The sequence below is a fragment of the Ictidomys tridecemlineatus genome, chromosome 11 (genome assembly GCF_052094955.1).
Source record: "Ictidomys tridecemlineatus isolate mIctTri1 chromosome 11, mIctTri1.hap1, whole genome shotgun sequence".
Lineage (NCBI taxonomy): Eukaryota > Metazoa > Chordata > Mammalia > Rodentia > Sciuridae > Ictidomys > Ictidomys tridecemlineatus.
This window is the reverse complement of record NC_135487.1, coordinates 13020672-13025143: the sequence shown is the minus strand read 5'-3', so window position 1 is coordinate 13025143 and position 4472 is coordinate 13020672.

Genomic DNA, 4472 nt, shown 5'->3' with positions numbered 1-4472 from the left:
TTGGAGAGCAGTTTGCCCACCTTTGTAAATTTGAATATATTCTTATCTTTTACCAAACAGTTTTACTCCTAAGTAATTACCCATAAAAAGTGGAACTGAATTTTCCAGAGATGCTTGTGTAATAACATGAATAGCCATTTTACTCAAAATATCTGAAAACTGGCAATAGCAAAAATGTCTATTATCAGAAGAAGGTATATGCATACCATGGAATGTAAAATAAAAACAGAAAAATAGACTTCATACCATTACAGTATTAATACTTTATAGTAAGGTAATTATACTTTATACTATTAAAATACAAAGAGTAAGCTACTGATTTGTACAAAAATATGAATGAATTTCATCATTTTCCTGGATGGAAGAATTAGACATAAAAGAGTATTTTGAATATAGGATCCCATTTATAGTCAGTTCTAAAGCAGGTAAACTAGTATGAGGTGAAAAGTGTCAGAACAGTGCTTTCCCCTGTGTTATGGGGCTGAATGGTGACCCCCCTAAATTTAGATGTTGAAATCCTTAACCTTGGTGTCTCTGAATGTGACCATTGGAGATGAGGTCTCCAAAGAGGTGATTAAGTTAAAAAGAGATCATTAGGATGGGCTCAACTCAATGTGATGGTGTCCTTATAAGAAGAGGAGATTAGGACAGGCACAGAGAGGGGAGACCTTGTAAGGACACAGGGAGAAGATAGCTGTCTACTAGTCAAGGAGACAGGCCTCAGGAGACACCAGCACAGGCCAATTCCTGGACCTCACACCACACTTCCACCTCCTTCTGTCGACCTGAGACAGCATATTTTTGTTGTTTAAAACATCCAAGTCTGTGAAAGTTGGTTATGGCAGTCTGTAGTGAATTCTTGTGCTTTATGTTGCATGGGCATCCATTTTAAAGTAAAGTTGGATTTTACTCAACAGGAAGTATGAAGCCAGTTTGCACTTCTATACCTATTTCTGTTCCTCAAAATGTCAATCCTGATGTCTGCCTTCTATCATTACCTTTGGTGAGACAGCTAGATATAATCTACTTGTCTCACCCCTCTTGTTCCCTACACCCTGCAAGGGCTGCACAGATAAGCTGCAGTGGTCACCTCTTGGCTATGGCATGACCCCACAGAATTTGTTCCTGTTTTAAGCTCACAATCAGAACTGCAGGGAACCTGCTTGGGTAACACTATGGGCCCCAGTAAAAAGCTTTATTCCATGAGTCCCTCCCTTTTTCTCTCTTGTTCCCTACCCATATTTTGAGCAAAGCATGCATGTCCTGGATGGCTTCCACTTCCCTGTGAGGGATGCTATCCTTTTCTCTTTGGGACATGTATGTAATAAATTGTTTCTGTTATTTGATGGGCTTTGCCGCGCTGCCTCCTCTGGGTTGCACCTGAGTGACATACCTGATTCTAACTTCTTTATTGGTTAGGATTCTGCTTTCTAGCCACGTTCAAGAGAAACCTCAAGACTAACTAATATCTAATAATAATAATATATAATAATATCTAATAATAATAATAATATCTAATAATTACTAATATAATGATACTATTATATATAGTATTATATATCATAATTACTAATATAATAATAATATAATAATAATATCTAATAATAACTAATATCTAATAAGAATTGATATTTACAAAGCATCGCCCTAGAAAATTAGTATATCCCAAGTGGGAAAGGACATGAAGAGAACATTTTTGGAGATGGAAAAGTTCTTTATCTTGATGAGATATGGGTTACCTGGGTGTAACCACTTGTCAAAATTGTTCAGTTAAATCTCTAGGATATATAAAGAACTCAAAAATCCTAACCAAAAAGAAAGAAAGAAAGAAAGAGAGAGAGAGAGAGAGAGAGAGAGAGAGAGAGAGAGAAAGAAAGAAAGAAAGAAAGAAAGAAAGAAAGAAAGAAAGAAAGAAAGAAAGAAAGAAAGAAACCACCACCAACAAATAACCCAGTTAATAAATGGGCCAAGGAACTGGACAGACACTTCTCAGATGAAGATATACAATTAATCAACAAATATATGAAAAATGTTCAACATCTCTATCAATTAGAGGAATGCAAATCAAAAACACTCTACAATTTCCTCTCACTCCAGTCAGAATGGCAGCTATTATGAAGACAAACAACAATAAGTGTTGGCAAGTTTGTGGGGGGAAAGGCACACTCATACATTGCTGGTGTGACTGCAAGTTGGTGCAACCACTCTAGGAAGTAGTATGGAGATTTCTTGGAAAACTTGGAATGGAACCACCATTTGACCCTGCTATTCCACTCCTTGGTTTATATCCAAAGGACTTAAAATCAGCATACTATAAGGACACAGCCACATCAATGTTTATAACAGCACAATTCATGCTAGCTAAACTGTGGAACTGACCTAGATACCCTTTAGTAGATGAATGGATAAAGAAAATGTGGTATATATACACAATGGAATATTGTTCAGCATTAAAAGAGAATAAAATCATGGCTTTTGCAGGTAAATGGATGCAAATTTATTGAAGTAAAATGCTAAGTGAAGTAAGCCAATCCCCCAAAACCAAATGCTGAATGTTTTCTCTGATTTAAGGATGTTGATTCATAATGTGGTGGGGGGATGGGAGGATTAGATGAACTCTAGATAAGGCAAAGGGGAAAAGGGGAGGGAGGGGAATGGAGGGGGTATAGGGTAGTAAAGATGGTGGAATGAGATGGATGTCATTACCCTAAGTACATGTATGCAGACACGAATGATGTGATTCTACTTTGTGTACAACCAGAGATATGTAAAATTGTGCTTTATATGTGTACTATGAAATGTATGGCATTCTGCTGTCATATATAACAAATTAAAATTTTAAAAAATGAAAAAAATAATAAGTACTTTAAGAAAAACTACATAGTAATCTTCTCCACATATAAAACTTGTGTGTCTTCTCTATTTTCCAAAACTGTATCATTTCTCAAACTATTTTGAAGATGCTAAATGAATCAAATCTAACAAATCAATTCAATAGTTTAATGCATTCTTCCTATCTTAATAATTCTAGAAGTTTTTGTGATATCTGAGATATTATTTAGAGGTCATCTTATTTATAACTCTATTTCATCAAAAAGTGACTGTTAGAAGAATTCTGATCCAACAGAACCACTCAATCAGACTTGTCTTTCCAGCAGAAGATATGCTTTATCTGTCTTACCGATAACAGACTCATCTACAGAGGTGACAATCGTGCTGAGGTTATCAAAGCAGTAGAGATATTCCTGTATTACTTTAGGCAAAGTTTATCTTTTAAATGAATAACGGATTATATTTTGTTTTATCATTGTTTTCACAATCAATTTGAATCTTCATAGAATTGATGACTTTGGCATAACAAACGACTATTATCACTTTTAATAGGGAGTGAGTTTTAGCAAATAAAAAGAAAATGTGCTAAATGGAAATAGATAATGTTTCCCTGAATATATCTTGCACCAGTTTTTACTTTGTTTAGAAGAAAGAGAAAAATCAGTTGTATAAATATAAAATCTTATTAATAAATAAAATAATAATCATCTCTATGAACACACACATACACACACACACAAGTTTACAAATATTATTGTATGTGTATTTAACCTCTAAGAAAGTGACTAGTAAGAAGCCCGATTTTTCTGAAGACATAGATTTTCCTATATTAAATAACTGTTATGAGAGGCAATTATTCCGGGACTGAGCCCCTGTACTAGGCCTCAACACACAAGATCAAGCTAAGTTGGAGTCACTCAGGTTAGATAATCCAGCTGAATTTAGAAATGAACCAATTTTCAAAAAACCTGGAGGTTCACAACAAGTAACTCAGAGGGGCCCATTCACCTTAACTGGCATGATAAAGGAGTACATTTTGCTTTAATCCCATAAGGAAAGTGACTAATTCACTTTCTGTCCATTGTTTATAGTTTCTTTAGCTTTTTTTTTGAGTACTAATAAAATTTTATTTGCTTATATAGGTAGCAGACTGGATTTGGTCCATGAGAATATAATGTGGCAGCTCCTTCTTTATAGAACAGATTGTACTAAGCTTTTTTTTTCATTTTATTGATTTATTTTTTTAAATAATGACAGCAGAATGCATTACAATTCTAATTACACATATAGAGCACAATTTTTCACTTTGTATATAAAATGTGTTCATCCCAATTCATGTCTTTATATGTACATTTTTTTGCATTACAATTCTTATTACACATATATACCACAAGTTTTCATATCTCTGTATATAAAGTAGGTTGACACCCAATTCATGTCTTCATACATGTACTTTGGATAATGATGTCCATCACATTCCACTATCCTTGCTAATCCCCTGCCCCTCCCCTTCCCTCCCACCCCTCTTCCCTATATAGAATTCATCCATTCCTCCCATGCTCCCCCTCCTTACCCCATGATGAGTCAGCCTCCTTATATCAGAGAAAACATTTAGAATTTGTTTTTTGGGGATTGGCTCC